The sequence below is a fragment of the Mirounga leonina genome, unplaced genomic scaffold (genome assembly GCF_011800145.1).
Source record: "Mirounga leonina isolate KUSES-001 unplaced genomic scaffold, KU_Mleo_1.0 Mir_175, whole genome shotgun sequence".
NCBI lineage: Eukaryota > Metazoa > Chordata > Mammalia > Carnivora > Phocidae > Mirounga > Mirounga leonina.
The window spans coordinates 8,465,711-8,483,476 of NW_023270453.1; the positions used below are offsets into that span (position 1 = coordinate 8,465,711).

Here is a 17,766-nt window from a genome sequence, read left to right on the forward strand (position 1 = left end):
GAGAGAAGGAAGGAAGGAAGGAAAAGAAAGAAAGAAAAAGAAAGAAAGAAAGAAAAGGAGAGAAGGAAGGAAGGAAGGAAGGAACGGAGGGAGGGAGGAGGAAGGAGAGAAAGAAAGGTTTTTTCCCTTGATGAGAACTCTTGGGATTTATTCTCTTAACAACGTATCTATATGCCGGACGGCACTGTTCGCTGTAGTCACCAGGTCGTACACTAAATCCCCAGGACTTTTAAATCTTATCACTGGAAGTTTATACCTTTTGAGCCCCTTCCTCCAGTTTCCCCACCCCCTGTCCTCTGCCCCTGATAACCATAAGTCTGATCTCTTTTGCTATGAGTTTGCTTTTTGTTTTGTTTTTAGATTCCACACAGAAGCGAGATCATACAGTATTTGTCTTTCTGTGTCTGACTTATGTCACTTAGCATGATGCTCTCAGTATCCATCCATGTTGTCAAAAGCAAGATTTCCTTCTTTTTTCTGGTCGAATAATATTCAGTTGTGTATATATACTACAACTTCCTTATTCATTTATCCACTGACGGACAATCTGGTTATTTCCATGCCTTGGCTATTGTAAATAATGCTGCAAAGAGGGGCGCCTGGGTGGCGCAGTCGGTTGAGCGTCCGACTCTTGATTTTGGTTCAGGTCATCATCTCAGGGCCATGAGATCAAGCCCTGTGTCAGGCTCCATGCTCAGCAGGGAGTCTGTTTCTCTCTCTTCCCTCCCCTCTCTGGCCCTCCCCCTGCCTGTGCTTACTCTCTCTCTTTATTTTATTTTTTTAAAGATTTTATTTATTTGACAGAGAGAGACAGAGTGAAAGAGGGAACACAAGCAGGGGGAGTGGGAGAGGGAGAAGCAGGCTTCCCGCGGAGCAGGGAGCCCAATGCGGGGCTCGATCCCAGGACCCTGGGATAATGACCTGAGCCAAAGGCAGACGCTTAACGACTGAGCCACTCAGGCACCCTACTCTCTCTCTTTAAAACAAATAAATAAATCTTTTTAAAAAAACGATGCTGCAAGGAACATGGGGGTACAGCTTGTCATTTTAGCTTAGCATCATGCTGTACCTAAAACGAGCAGACTTTGGGGTCGAACTGATACATGTTCACCTTACCTGTCTCCACCAAATACAGGTCCATCGTATACCTGTTGCATGAATCTGGCAAGCTCTTTAGTTGTTCCGAGCCTCAGTTTCCTCATCTACAAAATGGGGGGATGAAAATCAATTTCTTGTATGATTGTTTTGAGAAGAAGATATCCTACCTAAAGCACTTAGCATATTGTATAGCGCACCCAAGGTGCTCAGTAAATAGTAGTAGTTTCATCATCAATTCTTCATTCACCATTTAAGCACTCCTGGAAGTCTAGCCTCGCTTGGAGGGCCCTTGGCAGCAGCTTCAGGGAGGAATTTGAAAGGGCTTACAATAAAAACCACCTTGATATTTTTCACATGCATTACCAATTTCAAACCAAGAGTGGGAGAGCCTGGAAAATATAGAACTGGTCTTCACATATACCGCTTTATGTATTAGAACAATGTCCTCCCCCCTCCCAGCACTGACTACGAAACAAAGCCCCTCCTTCCCTTCGCCTCTGCTTTTCTGGAGGGCTGGGTATCTCCACATATGGAGAACAGTTTCTCTGTAGGGCCTTTAGTACACTAGAGATTCCAAAACAAAGTAGACCCCAGTAGGATACGGGCTCCACTTTGGTGAATCAGCCTGCAATCAGGCACCGTCTCTGGTATTACCATGTGGTTTGAATTAAGGAAGAAACTGCAGTCCCAGACTTCAAGGGTTAGCTCTTAGCCCTGTGCAAAAGCCCATGGGCTGGTAATACCACTCATGGGCAGACTGGAGAGACGCTGAGCCAGTGAGAACCTTCTCCACCCCTGCTGAATTGTCAGCCTCACCAGCCTCCAGATCCTTCTTTGTGCATTTACACTTCAGTAACTTGGGTTAAGAGTACGATGGATCGATGACCCATTAAATGGCATTTAAGAGCAGTTATTAAAACCAGGTTGGAAGACTACCTCACCCAATTGAATATGATGTATGCTTTGTTAAGATCCTGTGGCATTTGATAAATGGGGCCTGTCCGGGAAAGAAAATTGTGTCTGTGGCTCAAAGAATTAAAGTCAATGTCCTTCATTAGAAGAAAACTCACATCGCCTTTAAAGACAATTGCTGATTATTTCTAGCCTACCAATGATCTAAAGTATCACCAATTAAAAGGGTAACGACAGAGTCAGGTTTGTGTGCAGACCCTGCGTTTCGCACGGGCACTCTGAGGGTGGGACATTAGTGCAGGGTTTTGGACCCAGGGCCTCGTGTCTGTGATATCCTCCAGGTGCTGCCCTGGAGGAGTTTGCCCATGACCCCAACGATCACATAGGCTGCCAGCAGGTGGGGATGGGGAAATGCCACCCTGGGCCCGTGAAGCCAGCATCTGCAAGGGCTGCCGGACGTTGCTCATGCGGCGTCCCTTTCCTATTACTTGAACCGCCGGCGCCACTGAGCATGTAGGAAAGGGGACTCTCCTTCTGTGTTTCTGCAAACACAGCCCCAACCAAAAGAGAAGCAGCGAAGACTGGGTGGAGAACTGGAAACCGGGCACGTTTCAGTCTGTTTCTTCACTGACATGCTGGCACAGTGCCGGATCCTTCGTTTTCGCTTCTCATTTGTTTATGTAAAGAAGGAATAAGGACCGGCTTCTGCCCTATGACGATTCCTCGTTTGATGATGACGGGCGGAGTTCTGCTACTTTCCAGAGGGTGGTCGATCCCGCCAGGTCATGACAACAAGCAGTTCTTTCGAGCTGGGGGAATCATGCCATTGCTCACCTTAGGATAACAGGAAATGTTGTAGATGTTATGGGAGGGTGTTCACAAGTTAGTGGTATGTGGGAACAAAAACAGGATACATCATATTCAGACAAAGCAATCCCCATTTGGTAAGGGGCAGAACATCTATATGTTCAAGGAGTCAGGTGGAAGGCGCTCCATTATCATACCAGCAGACACTTTTGAGGTACCAGGTGTATGTTCTGGAGACATTATACAATCTAATCCTCACCACAGCCCTGCTGGGCAATGACTGTTACCACCGTCTCTATCTTATGCAGGAAGACACTGAAACTTTACACTTTACCTAATTTGCAACTAGCCCTCGGTAGGAAGTGATGGAGCCAGATTTGAACCATGGCGGGTGCTTCTACAATTCATGCTCTTTGCCACCATGCTGTATTAGAGCAGTTATTTCTGGGTAGTAGAAATACAGAGACATATTAACATCCTTTCACTTTTCTGTGTTTTCCAATTTTGCTTCTGACAATGAGCATATACTACCTGAAAAATTTAAAAAATAGAAAGCATAAAGAGGGGGTGAAAAACCATATACATTGTGAAAAAAAATCCTTCATCTCAGAGATGTTCGTTAAACCAGATTTAATTGGCTCTAAAACAAGACACTTCTAATTTAAGATGGAAAATCTGAAAGAACATCTTAAGAAAAGAACTCCAAAACTTGGAAACCCGAAGCGAACAGATAGTCTCACCTACCACTTCTCTGCAAAGTTTGAGGTCATAATTCACGGCCATCCTCAGTGTTCTTCCTGTAGATCAGGATGACACCCCGGGCTCCAAGCCTGGCCCTAACCTTCCTCTGTACCCTCTGTCTCTCCTCCTCCTGAATCTTCCAGCGGCTTTTCCTGTAAAAACTCCCCCTGCTTCTTTCATCCTGTTTCCCCTCTGTGGTTTTTTCTTGGTCTGCATTCAAACTCAGACCTTCCCATCTATCCCCAAAGCAAGTTCTCTCAAGTGGCTGTGTTCCCAGGATGGCGCACTAACTTTCCTTCCTTGCCTACCAGCAAGCAGGGGGAGTGTGCTGTTCTTGGAGACCCACATCCTCACCACCCCCTCCATAAGCCCTCCTGATCTTGGCCCCTGCCCCCACTGCCCCTGCTTTCCTCAGAAGCCACCAGGGACCATTCACTTGTCACATCCAATGCCAGTCTCCCACCCTCTTCAATGGGATCAGCTTCTCGCTTGAAGGCGCCCAGTACCCTTGACTTCTCTCTCCCCGTGCTACTCTCCTCCTCTTCCTTCTCAGCTTCCATTGCTGGTGTCTTTTGTTCTTCATTCCACCTAAATGGAGGAAGCCGAAGATCAACTTCCAGTCTTGTTCTCTTCTCTCTGTATACAGTTAACCCTTGAATAACACGAGGTTGAACTGCATGGGTCCACTTACATGTGGATTTTTTTTTTTTTCAGTAAATACAGTATAGTGTTATAAATGTATTTTCTCTTTCTTATGATTTTCTTAATAACATTTTCGTTTCTGTAGCTTACTTTGTTATCAGAATACAGCATATAATATATATAACACACAAAATCTGTGTGAATCAACTGTTTATGTTATCGGTAAGGCCTCCAGTCAACAGTAGGCTGTTACTAGTTGAGTTTTGGGGGAGTGGAAAGTTATACAAGGATTTTTGACTGTGTGGGAGGTCAGCACCCCCAACCTTTGCATTGTTCAAGGGCTAACTGTACTCCCTTTGAATTTCAGTATGTTTTGAGCATGTTCACCAACATAATTTATTCACAGCTCCCAAATATATAAGGGAAGCTTACATTCTGTTGGACAAGAGGACAATAACTACACAAGCAAGATAAGGTCATCAGGAGGGGCTTTCTGACATAATGACATCTGAGCTGAGACCCAAACGATGAAAAAGAATGAGGCAAGCAAAGTTCTAGAGGAAGAACGGAGGGCAGAGGAAAGAGCAGGTGCAAAGGTCCTAAGGCAGAAAAAAATATGGTATGCTCTAGGAAGAGAAAGAAAACAGCATGGCTAGAGGGTGGTGAGCAAAGGAGAGAGTGGAAGAAAGAATGTCTAGAAAGGTAGATTCTTCCAGGAAATGTTAAATTCCTACATCATTTGGCAATTCTCTCACTGTTATCATTCTGCCTTGTCATGGCATTATTCACATAATGTCTTACATCTCCTACTGTAGGCCTCTCAAGTGGAAAGATCAGATCTTACTTGTTTTTCTATCCCCTCCAGCACTAGATAAACACAGTATCAAAATTAGCTGAATGTTAGCGAAGGAGATAAGACAGAAATGGAATCTGCTAAGAGACAGACTCTCCCCAAGTTAAAAACCAGTCTTCGAATCGCTCATCAAAATGGTGCCAGAAATGACATCACACTGAAACATCCGTGAAAGGTAGCCAGAACGACCACGCCAAGTGTCCCTCTCTCTTCTGTCTCCGCCTGCCTGGGAATTTAGCATCCCCCAAAGCCACTCATCTGGGACAAGATTTCAGGGCGTGTGCCTGTTTTTCATCTCCGCAGGACCAGCTGTGGGTGGAGGAAAATTCCTAACACAGGATAAGGTCACACTGAATTGACCCAGAAGGTTTTCCTGGGGAAGCAGTCTGCACGTTGCAAAGCCGGTAACCACTGCGCATTGAACGTTCTCTGGGACGTTGCAGTCTGTCAGGAGGAGGGTTGACTCGAGATGATATGGAGAATGACTAGCGTCTTATTTCGTGCATTCCACGGAGACACACGCACAGATGTGGATGTCTGCTCTCCATAACCATCACCTCTAGAACAAAACACCGAGAAGTCTCGGCAGTTCAAGGTGCAGCCTGGCGTTGGAAAATCTAGTGTGAAAGAAAAGCACTCAGGTTCCCCCCGACCCTCGGTAGTCGTCCCAACACTGCTGTACCTCTGACACCCAATATGTGACAGGTCAAGCCATTCTGCAGCACCAGCTGAGTTATAGTTTAAGTCATTCTGAATTGTCCACCCGGAGATGGTGTCAGATCCCACAGGTTGAAGACCCGGTCCTACGAGACCACCCCCCCTCCAATTCAGATACCACCTGCAAGCCCAAGTTGTCACCTGGGCTTTTGACCAACCAGCTATAGCTCGGGGGGGTCCCAAGAAGCCCTCCTCAGGTTCGATGGATTTGCTAGAGCAGCTCACAGAACTCAGGGAAACATTTTACTTACTAGATCACTGGCTTATTATAAAAGGATAGGACTCAGGGAACGGCCAGATGGAAGAGAGGATAGGGTGAGGTGGGTGGGAAGGGGGTGCAAGTTTCCATGCTCTCTGAGAGCACCACCCTCCATGATTCCCTACGTGTTCACCAACGCAAAGCTCTCAAAACGTCACCGTTTTGGTTTTTTTATGGAGGTTTCATTATGTAGGCATGATTAATTAAATCGTTGGCCATTGGAGACTGATTCAACCTCCAGCCTCTCTTCCACCCCTGTGATTGGGAAGTTCCACACGATTGGATCTCTTGGCAACTGCCCCCAACCTTTGGGGCTTTCCAAAAGTCACCCCGTTAACATAAACTCAGACGTGATTGAAAGGGGTTTGTTATGAATAACAAAAGACAACTTTACCACTCTTTCCATTTAGGAAATGCCTAGAGTTTTGGGTGCTCTGTGCAGGAACAGGGATGAAAGCCAAGTATACATTTCTTATTATAAATCACAATATCACACCTAGGTTTATCAGCTTGGCAGGCTTTATTAACTGTCACTTACCCACCCTGGGCCTCAGTGTCCTTATCTACAAAATAGGGATTTATAAAATCTAACTAATATGGTTGGTGTGAAGATCACAAGTTTGTGAAATTGCTTTGTAAGTCCTGAAAGGGCCTAGAACATTTAAGTATGTTTGAAGCTTTTGAGAAGTCCTGGCGGTATCCATTCTGGTCTTCATTATATGGAGCTACAAGAACGAAATATGCCCAGAGTTCCTTTTGACTAAGTCTGGCCCTAGATGTGAGCTCCTAGGACCCATGCTGTATTTTCCAAATCAGGCAGATGAGCACACCAAGAAAACTCAACTTGAAGTCACACACTAATTTCCACATGAGCGAAATTGCTGTGTAAGTAAGCAAGGCTGTACCTAAAAAATTAAGCTTTAGAAAATACAAGCAGAAAACCTCTCATTTAGAACATACAAAAGCCCCTCTCATAAACTGCCCCGTACTAGGACCAACAATTTGTACCCTGGGCACCGTGGCAGACCTGCTTTGACTGAGTTAACTGATCTGGAAAGTGAGAGGCCTTTAACAGTGGCTACATAGTGATGGAAGATCGTTCGATTCCAGGTTTGGGATTATATTTAATTCAGTGAAAGATCGAATGAGTCCTAAAAATGAGCAAGTTCCAGTTCCCACACCACAGCAGTTAGCCATCCTTTAGGGGACACATCTATTGCAAATGCCAGAAGGTGTTTGAACAGTCAAATAAATTATTCGTATTTTCCCTTTTAAAAATCCTCTCTTTCCACTGGCTTATCAATTCTGCTGGTACTGTCTCCCCATCTCTACCACCTGCCATCTTTTTCGACCCTTTTCCCCCCAAGCTTGTACCTTTGAGCTGCCCACTCACTGCCCTGAACTCCTCCCCCAACCTTATCCTACCATCTTTGACTGTGTTTGTTTCACCCACCACGGGATACGTCCCTTGTCTGCTAAAGTACTGGTACCTTCAGTGGTTCCTGTTTGCCTCTTTCCAGGGCCAAGCACTGCAGCAGCGAAGCACTTTTTTTATGTGGAATTATCCGCTCAACTCCCAATGTATAAAGCAGGTTGGAAGGAGGACATTTTAACAGCATAACCGTACAGCATCAGGCTATGACAAGGCCATTCAATGGGAAAGATATTTGGTTGCACAAGAAAGAAAGAGCCCTACAACACTTGGATAAGTCCTTTGTGGACACTCACAGGTCTGATGAAAAGGCCAATACAGGGTTCGTCTTGTTGGCTCTTGATGGCATGAAGAGTCACCTCACCAGCAAGGCATTTCCGAAAATTCTAAACAGACCCAACGTGTCAAGATAGACACACCAACTGACTGACTAAACACACCACTCACTTGGCAAGTAATCTACTTGGCTGGTTCTTTGATATGCAATTTTTGGAAAGGCTTTATTTTTTTAGAGCACTTTTAGGTTTACCACAAAATTGAGAGGAAGGTACAGCGGATCTCCCACACACCTCCGCCCCCACGCACGCATAGCCTTTCCCGTCATCAGCATCCCCGCCAGATGATATGGTTGTTACCAGAGATCAAGCCACGTGACACATCAGTCACCCAAAGTCCACAGTTTACCTTAGGGTTCACACTTGGCATCGTACGTTCTATTTATCATCCCCATAGTTGTGCTTTGTGTGGCTCATGACATATGACAGAGACAGGCTGCCATGTTGATTTTTAACCAGTCAATTACTTTTACAGCTCAACTGGGAAAAGGGTGTAAGAGAAAAGAAGTGCAAGTTGGAGGGTGTAAAACAAAAGACAAGAAGCACCTGGGTGGTTCAGTCAGTTAAGCATCTGCCTTCGGCTCAGGTCATAATCTCAGGGTCCTGGGATCGAGCCCCGCATTGGGCTCCCTGCTCTGCGGGAGCCTGCTTCTCCCTTTCCTTCTCCCCCTGCTCATGCTCTCTCTCTCTCTCTCTCAAATAAATAAAATCTTAAAAAAAAAAAAAAAGAAATGAAAATGTACTCAGTGAGTGAAAGACACATCTGTGTGATTAGGGAAATGATATGAGGCACACAAACAAGTGACCGTTATATAGGAGCACCTGAAGTCTTTGCTGTGATGAGAAAAATGCTTACTTCTCCTGAGAAATCCCCTGACTCCTGAGGAGAGCAGGGGATTCTGGGTAACCAGCCCGTCTCAGCTCCCCGATTCCAGGCTCAGATCTTCAACCCGTCAGATACAGTCCTTTGTGTTCAGGGAAGGGCCTGTCTGGAAAGTTTGATCTTGTAGCTCTGAAGTTCAGGAAGGATTCATGGGCCTCTCATTTCCCCGGCCGCCCCTCCTCCGTTCTCCCTGCCATGGCCAGGCATGCTGGCTTTGGCAGGCTTAGAAGCAAACAGTTAGGGGTATATAGGATCCCTTCCTCTGCGCTGTTCCGTCCCAACTCATAGTTATGGGGCCCCAAATTATTCTGCACCGGGATCCTGTTTTTTACCTCCCTAAACCACTTGGCATGTTGCTCTGGGAGAGGGGCAGGCAAATCCTAGAGGATGTGTGATTTATGGCTTCAGTTGCAGCCAGATAAAAGGGAAACTGGGGTATCTGCCCCTGGCCTGGTCTGGCTTATTTCTCAAAACCTGGACTAATGAGCAAGGAAATGAAAGATCTAGTTGCTGGTGATAAATGGATAAGGAGAAACAACAGACAAATGCACGGTTCTCTTCCTTGTTTAAATGTGGGGGTGGGGGGTCCAGATTTCCAGGGGAGACCCTGGGTGTAGAATCGAGAAAGCTTTATGGAATGACTTGTCACGCAGAGCATGTCAAGTCTCCCAGCTCAGTTTATATAACGCTCCGTTTGAGAGGCGGAAACCAGTTCAGATTTGAACCTCCGCAGAGCCCCGCCTGGCAGACTTGCAGACAGCGGTGCCCGAGAGACATCTCAAACTTTACGACTACATATTTAAGCATTTATGAGACTTGAACTGTGTTCTGTTAAAATGAAGGGGGGAGGGCGAGCAAAGAAAAAAAATCCTGAGACTTCCAGCAAGGGTAATTAGCCCCAAATGTTTCATAAAGAATTTGATAGCGTTCTGGTTTTAAGTTCCTTTCCCAGGTCTGCTGTAGGAGGGAAAGAGAAGAAAGGAACCTATTAAAAATTCACCACTGCCTTAAAAAAAAGTCTTATGACCAAACCAAGCATCTGGACTCGTCATGTTTAGAAGGAGACTAACCACACAGACCTCATCATCCCGAGGTAACAGATAAAAATTTTGCTGAAGAGAAAGTATTTAAGACACGGACTTGGCAGTTTTCACCAGACCCACCCGAGAAATGCTTTTCTTTTTGCTCCCTCGTCTACTTCACTCTACATCTGGTCTGTTGGTTCTAGGTTTGGGGTTAGGGCAGCCTGGTGCCTTCCCAACTCCCCGCCAGCTCAGGTGTATTTCTCCGTTATTCCCATCACACCGTTGCTGGTGAAGAGGCATGGAGGCGGACACAGGGTAAGGCCAATGCGGAGCCCCACTCACATGACATCACATAATCATGGCCTCACCCGATAATGCTGACCTCCCCACGATGAGATCCATACCCCAGGACTGTCCTCATCAGACTGGGTCTCACAAAGACTCAGAGAGTCAATGGTCTTCATTGGAAGGATAGGGGTCGCTTCCTATTTGCTGCTGCACGCACAGGCAGAGAAAGCACATCATCAGCGTGCATTTGTTAACCCTTCCCGTCTTACAGAGAAGCCATTAGTCAGCAACCAAGGCAGCGTTGGTCTCCAGAAACAGCTACAAACATAGCAACAGGGGTTTTCTGTCTAACCAGGGAAAACACCTTGAACATGAAGCAGACCAAATAGTGTCATGCTCTGTCAGACCCTAGCGGGTGTGTGGTCCCCATCTCATAAAAGATCCCCAAGAATAAACAGACCACCCTGATGGTTTCAGTGTTCACCTGCCTGAAGGGAGGTCCTGGCCAGATGGCCTCTTCTGGTTTCTCCAGCTCTTTAATTCTGTTGTCTCTAGGTGGAAGAAACATTTGAGATTTGAGTGTTCTCACGTATGCTCAAGTTATTTATGACCATATCCTCTCACTGCCATATGGAGTGTGCTTTTCTTCCCACCATAGCAGGACCCCCTGCTCTAGCCTCTTCTGAATCAGACTTTCAACAGCAGTTTAACCCATAAATGCCAACCTTCTTCCGTGTCAGGCACTTTTAAAGACAGATCATTGGCTTCTGTATTATCTGCAAAGAATAAAAATTATTGGTTTATGGTTATACATAAAACATTACTTTTGATTTAGGTCTATTTTCACCAAATTAACTATTTTGATAAAAAATTAGGGTTGGCTTCGGGGGGCCTGAGTGGCTCAAGTCGGTTGAGCATCTAACTCTTGATTTCGGCTCAGGTCATGGTCTCGGGGTCGTGGGATTGAGCCCCACCTTGCGCTCCACGCTCAGCGTGGAATCTACTCCAGATTCTCTCACTCCCTCTCCCTCTGCCCCTGTCCCTGCTCTCTCTCTCTCTCAAATGTAAAAATAAGTCTTTAAATATATATATTTAAATTTAGGGGCACCTGGGTGGCTCAGTCATTAAGCGTCTGCCTTCAGCTCAGGTCATGATCCCGGGGTCCTGGGATCAAGACCCGCATCGGGCTCCCTGCTCCGTGGGAAGCCTGCTTCTCCCTCTCCCACTCCCCCTGCTTGTGTTCCCTCTCTCGCTGTCTCTCTCTGTCAAATAAATAAATAAAATCTTTAAAAATATATTTAAATTTAAATAATGGATATAAATTTATATTTATATAAATTTAAATTATATATTTATATATAATTTAATATATATTACATTCTATATATATACATATCATATATATATATGATATATATATTTTTTAAAGTTAGGGTGGGCTTTTGTGTTCTCCTGGACATTTTGCCATGCGAAAAAGCACAGTTATTTGCAGATGTCGTAGAAATTTTCCGTATGAAACATATAGCCCATAGTTTTAGAATGACTTAACAGCATTTTATAATTCATGAAATCCACGACCCCCAAATGATCAGACATTTTATGACATAAGCCACACCACACCTTGTTTCTCTCAAGGAAGATAAAAGCAGAAGAGAACTTTTTTAACCATTTCTTTGCCATCTGGGAAGAAGCTCTCTGTTTTTGCACAAAATTCAGAGATCTTTGTAAAACAGGTGTGAAACAACTCATTCACACCTTTTCTAGGCATCTTGGTCAGAAAAATTCAAGCCGTATGTCTTCGTCCGTTCGGGCTGCTGTAACAAAATACCACAGCCTGGGTAGCTTACTAACAACAGAAGTTTGCTTCTCACACTTCTGGCTAGGAAGTCCAAGATCAAGGTGTCTGCAGATGCCATGGTGGTGAGAGCCCTTTCCTGGCTCATGGAACACTTCCTTCTGCGTCGTCACAAGGGTGGAAGAGCACTAATCCCATTCTGGAGGGTGCCCGCCTCAGGGCCTAATCACCTCCAAACTCCATCAACTGGGGGGCAGGTTTTAACATATACGAGGTGGGGTATGGGGCACAGCATCCATCTATAGCACTGTATGTCCTGACTACTGTTCTAAGAGGAGAAATCCAGGCTAGCCCTCAGCCAGCCCTGGGAAGCCTTGGCAGCCGCAGCTCCGTGACTTTTTCAGATGCCTTCAGGGTGGACCTGCCTTTCAGACGAGAATGCTGCCTTTGTTCATAGAGTTCCACCTGAGTGAGTCTGCTCTCCCACGAAGAGCACAGGGGCCCAGCGCTGCTGCCACGGTGTTGGAGAAGTCAAGACAGCCCCGGGAATGAAAGGGACAACTCATCAGTGCCTTTAATGAGCCTTTCCCAGTTTCATTTGTGGCTGAATCAGAAACTTTCTGACTCATTTACCCTGTCACAGAACAGTTTTCAGAGAGGGTCGCCCCCATCAGAAAGGACAGAGTTCCTCCATCACAGAGATACAGTGATGAAAATTTAATACGACCCAGAACAGACCCAGGCCCCTGCCTTTAGCTCTGCAGGCTTCACTGGCAGCTCCCCTGAACAAGCTAAGGGTGCATGGTGGGCATGCCAGGCCCCTCTCTGCCCCTTCCTGTCACATCTCTGGTCTTCATCTTGAGTGCACGTGTTCTGATGGCCCTGGAACAGGGTCTGACGTCTCCAGGGACCCACATCAAGCTCAAGTCATGGTTCTGGAACACCTCAAACCTTTTCTGGCATCACCCTTTGTCTACCACTTGGTTCCCCTCATGTGGGAGCCTCCCAGAAGCAGGGAGGTTCCAGGCCGGGGGAACACTGATTCTATCAGTATAGTAGGAGAGGGCTCATTCTATTCCAGGGGCAGTTATGAGCTTGTGGTGACCTTCCCCAAAAGACAAGCACACATCCTTGCTATAATTCTACCAGCCTGAGCTTCTAGGTAGCAGAAAGCCTCCCCTGGGTAACCTGGCAGGGGTCTACCACCTGAAATTCTCCCCTCATGCTTTAGTTTAATTTTGTTTTGCTTTTTGAGTCTTCATATTCTTTAGTATGCCTTTTTTTTTTTTTTTTTTTTTGAGAAAGCAGAGCTATATGTTTTCTTTTCCATCCACACTTCATATTCAACAAAATTGGGCTCTTAAGAGTCCCATGGTTCTTAGACACTGGAATTTCAAGTCTTTGATCTCCTTCTCCAACCTTCCTGCTGGTCCATCCTGCTCCCTCGCTTTGTAATCAGTGGCAGTGTAGAGTAGAAGGCTGATGGCAACTTGGCCACTGGCTGCCTATGTAATCATTGACACGCTTACCCACTCTGGCCCACAGTCTTCCTGAGCGGTAACCTTCCACGAGCCTGTGGATAAGGTAACAAGGTCAGGCTCTTGGAGAGGCAAGCTGGATAGACCCCATCTGGATGCTGTTCACCAGTAGCAGCAGTCAGACCCTTGTCCTGTCAGCACTCTCTTCCCATCACTGCTCCTGTCACCCTCCATCCCTCAATCCCTCAGAATCCACTGAATAAGAGAGTTAATACAGTGCAAAGAAGGAGAGATGGAGCCTTTCCTCCTCCAGACTCACAGTATCCGGGTTGAGAAAGAGAAATGTTCCCAGGCCAATAAATGGACATTTCACAGAAATCTAATTTTAACACAAGGACACATTTTTTTTAATGGAACAAGAAATGATGACATATATGGCACCACATTAAATTTAAAGACTCCTATCTTTTGACTATGAAATCAGTGTTACACTGTAGGATGGCCTTTCTTGGAAGTGGACCAGTAGGAATGATCCCACATCTTGTGCCTTCCAATTATGGCAGTTTGCATATTCTCAAATGGACATCTAGGGAAGGCTAAGAGGGCGGGCTTTGGTCACAGGACTTGAAGAAGCTGGCTGCTCATGGGAGGAGTCAACCCAGGACCTTGGCCTGAGTTGACACTGCTCTGAATGAAACAGCGTCAGTCCCTCCAGGGAAGGAAGGATATTGCACAAACTCCTTCAGTTTCACCAAGCAAATGGGAGTGGTAGTAACATTTCTCTCTTTCTAACTCATAGGGCCAAAAGGCTTGTGGTGGACAGGACTTGAGCAAGTATCAAGTAGTTTTCCCATATTTATTTCCGTCAAAGGGCTGCATTGTTTGCTTTTTAACACGTTGGAAATTAACACATGGATGAGTCTTACAAGTGTGTATCCCTCTACAGTTTACAAAGTACTTCCTCTCGCTGTCAGGACATTGGACCTTCGTTTCCAACCAAGGTGATGAGATGGGAAACCATTTTGCTGCCAAGGTGGGAAATCTGCTTGAACATGGGCTCTATATCGACTTCCCTTGTGACCATCCTGTTGAAAAGACATGTTGCACATTTGGAAGTTGTCAGGCAAGACAGTCACTTTGCAGCCCTGTAGATTAATCTTGTTGTTTTTGGCTCCACAAAGTCACTGGAGTTTATTTCATTCTATATTTAGTCATGCCTGCTATGAAATTAGGAATACTTTTATATTGTTGACATTTGACACATAGGCATTTTTCTGGAGGGGGAAAAAACATTCATGCTCTCACATTAATGTTGGGAAAGTACAGCTCCCCCAGAATGTGGTAGTTTCTCAAGTCAATGCCAGGGACTAACCAGCCAGAAGTTTATATGACAAATAAATCACACTCTTTATGCCGGGGAAGCCTATCAAGAGGCTGACAGCGAAGCTGGCCAAGCCAAAGTGTTTCCTGAAAAATTAGAATTCCCAGATAATGAATTACAACTTTTTACCTGATGAAAAATAAAGGCAAATTGGGTTAGTAATCTCATGATAAAATGGGAAATAAATCCAAAATATAACTAAAATCATGTGGTTAATAATTTTCAAAACCTCAAGCAATCTCCGGGGCGGTTGCGCTCCCTAATCTCACTCCACATTGATTAATCCCATGAGACTCTGAACAATTGGAACCACGAAATCGATACTGGGGTCTAATTCCCCACAGCTGTTTCGGGGGCCTTGCTTTCTCATGTGGCCCCCACTTCCTCCTAACCAGGGCCTTCTCAACCTGGGCGATACTGGCACGTCATTCCAGATCATTCTTTGTCACGGGGGCTGTTCCGAGCACTGGAGGATGTTTAGCAGCACCTTTGGCTCCTACCCGCCAGATGCCAGTAGCCCTTCTCAAGTTGTAGAGATTAAAAATGTCTCCAGATGTTGACAAATGTCCCCTGGGGTGGGGGGAGGGGGCGGGGGGAGGGGAGGGAGGGCAAAGTCTCCCCGCCACCACCCCTTGCTGAGAATCACTGTTAACTCCTCTGTGGCCGCTACAAAGCTTTGCCAAGACTTCACCTGAATGTGTGCGGTCTGAATATGTTATCATGATTTATTGAGACTTTCTAAGAACAGAGCAAAAGGCAGTACATTGAAACCACCACAGGAGTGATTTCTGAACACAAGAAAAAAAAAACTTTCAAATATTGAGATTAGTTGCTAATGACAGATATTCAGTGCCACTCCGAAAATCTTTAAAAATTAAATTACAAGGCTATCTGTAGTGGGTGGTTTAGGGAGGGGTGGGTAAATAGAATGGAATTTTCTTTAAGTCTTTTTTTCAAACTTCTCGTTTGGTTTCTTTCACATTGAACAAAAGCGTAAACAGAAAAGCGTGCAAGTACACAAGAATATGAGAGAAAAGTAAATTATTTCACGAGAGGCTTTTTTCCTTCTTTAATGATGAAGTAGGCATACAAGGGAAGAAAGAATATGCCTAAGTGAGAAACACTGGAGAATGAAATTGAGAGATTAGTGGATCATTCATAACATAATATAATGGTTACAATTAAGAGATTTGCCTTCCGATAAATGTTTCAGAACACGCATGATACTAACCGCTCTTCCATCCCTTTCGCTGGAAATGGAGTTACAGATTGAAGAGCTTTTTAAATTTTAATTTTAAGTCCCCTTTTTTTATTTCAGTTTTATTAATCTTCATCATAAATATTAATTTATGAGCACTGATGCCCAAAGGGCCTTGGAGTATGGCTCCCAGAAGATAATGAACGTCACTACCACAGTTAACCAAAAAGCAGCATGAGCATAAAAGAGCCTGATAATTTGCTATTCAATTCGAAGCAGGTCTAAACCTGAAAGACACCCCTCCTCATCCATGACCACAAGTAAAGGAACAGCACCCTAACTATAAGTAGGACATTGAAAGGCTTGGCACTGGGTTGTGGGGGGAAGGGTTGTGGTGTTGGCTTTCATTGTTCAGAGAGTGACCCTAAAGCTATTTTTCAGTGTATCTGCTGACTATGATTTTACCTCTCCCCTTTCTGCTTCCCTACGTGCATTCTCCATGGGGTCAATTATCTCAGATCTTGCTGGAAGCACCTCTGTAATCACAGGAGGAGCTCCTTTACAACCCACCTGATATTTGCTATTATCAAAATGAGAGTTATTCTTTCCTCTCTCCAAAGACACGTCGCTTCTGGGGATGGCAAACATTTGATGCTTTCCAGAGAGTAAAGAGGGTTACTCGCCAAAAGTTTTGCAAAAATGTCACCCCTGGAGGACTTTTTCAACCTCCCTTTTGCCATCAGGAGTCTTCCCATCTGGCTGAGAACCAAAGATTCCTGCGGCTAGCCCATCCAAAAATGCTGTCGGTGCCTGTCTAGTCATTGGTGACAGAGATCTCCGCAGTGTTTATTAAATGGATCAGATGCAGCACAAAAAAACGTCAAAACAATTCCTTTAAGGGGAAAACCTTAGTTAACACATGGGTGTGCTGCATAAGTGATGAAAGCATAACAAAATGAGAAAGACTTTTCTTAACCAAAGTAGAACGTAGACGCTTAGATCTTTGGGACTCAAAGCAACCCACGCATCTTTGGCTCATCTCAGCATTTACAATGAAGAGCCATCTCAGGCCACCAACGTGAGTCAGAGCCTGGGCCAAGGAGCCCCATTGGGTCCTCAGACTCTAGCTCTGGGCCATTCTTGCCATGTCACCACCCCTCAGTGACTTCAAACAATGACTACTGTCTTGTTTGAAATAAGGAGTCCAGAAGCTCTTGATTTTCCACTAAGCTCCTATGCTGATCCTTCTGTGATGCTTTCCTGGATGTGTACATATGTGTACTAGCCCCTTCAGGATAGGAATGATACCCATTTCCTTATATTTTGTTTACAGTGTCTAACCCAGCAGCTTGAACAAAGGAGAGTGTGAAGAACTACTTCTTGTGCAAACACATTTCCCCTTATTTACACAAATCTTCTGTGGCAGGTCACGGGGGACAGAGAAAAGGCAAACATCGTTGTCAGGACAACCTGTTATAATGGGAAGTACATGGATCACAGAGGCAGACGGACTTGGGTTCAAGTCATGTTTTTTCCACTGAAAAGACACATATCTTTAGGGACTCTGTGGACCTCCCTAAGCCTCAGTTTCGGGTCTGTAAGAAAGAGTATAACAGAAGCTGAGCAGGCCCTAGTTGGTGTGAGAATCAACAATCGGGAGATATGTGGGAAGGGAAGATCCATGGGGACACAGCTCCTGGCAGTAGGGGGCGCTCACGAAAGGGCTCCCAGCGCTCTTGTCTAACGACGGCTTTGCTGGACTTCACCACTGAAAAATAAATATCAGCGATGAGAAACTTGCTTTTGCCCAGTCTCTAGAAAATATGGCACACTTTATATAAAACTATTCTACTCAGCGCACTGCATGGAGATCATCCTGAGATTTTCTTGAATATCATCAATGATTTGGTATCACTTCTGGA

The 17,766-nt window shown here is 45.2% G+C and overlaps 1 protein-coding gene across 5 annotated transcripts in view; it reads left to right on the forward strand.

Moving 5' to 3' along the window:
• Positions 1–17,766, forward strand: part of FRMD4A (FERM domain containing 4A) — a 310,088-nt gene that overhangs the window by 44,391 nt on the left and 247,931 nt on the right. The window lies entirely within an intron of this gene.